Source organism: Nestor notabilis, unplaced genomic scaffold, assembly GCF_000696875.1.
Source record: "Nestor notabilis isolate BGI_N333 unplaced genomic scaffold, ASM69687v1 scaffold16807, whole genome shotgun sequence".
NCBI classification, from domain to species: domain Eukaryota; kingdom Metazoa; phylum Chordata; class Aves; order Psittaciformes; family Psittacidae; genus Nestor; species Nestor notabilis.
Genome location: NW_009935575.1, coordinates 18,174 through 18,765, shown reverse-complemented (window position 1 = coordinate 18,765; position 592 = coordinate 18,174).

Genomic DNA, 592 nt, shown 5'->3' with positions numbered 1-592 from the left:
CCATGTGCTAAAGAGGCCCAGGTGCAGTTTTTGCTCCTGGCTCTTTGGCTGTGGGAGCAGGAGTCGGACATTCGTGCTCAATGCGATGGGCTCTGCCTTGACTGGGGCACGCATTGTCGAAGAAGCATACAGTTGGATTTTAGGTGGGAAAGCGAGGAGCGAGTCAATGCCGATGGCACCATTGCAGAGCCCGGTCCTAGTGTCCTACTTCCCTCCCGCCCGCCAGGTCCTAGTGCCCGCCTGCTGGGTCCTACTACCCACCCGCACACCCGGTTCTACTGCCTGCCCTCCAGGTCCTAATGCCCTCCCGGTCCTAGTGCCAGCCCGCTGGGTCCTAGTGCTCGCTCACCTAGTCCTAGTGCTCGCCCTCCCGCCCGCCTGGTCCTAGTACCCACCGGGTCCTAGTGCTCACCGGCCGGTCCTAGTGCCCGGCCGCCCTTGGTAGTGGTAGCCCTGGGTCCAAATGCCCGCCCGCCCGCCGGGTCCTAGCGCCCGTCCTCACAGTCCTACTGCTCGCCCGCTGTTCCTGGTCCCCACCCGCCTGCCAAGTCCTAGTATTCGACCGCAGGTCCTAGTACCTGCCTGCCCGCCT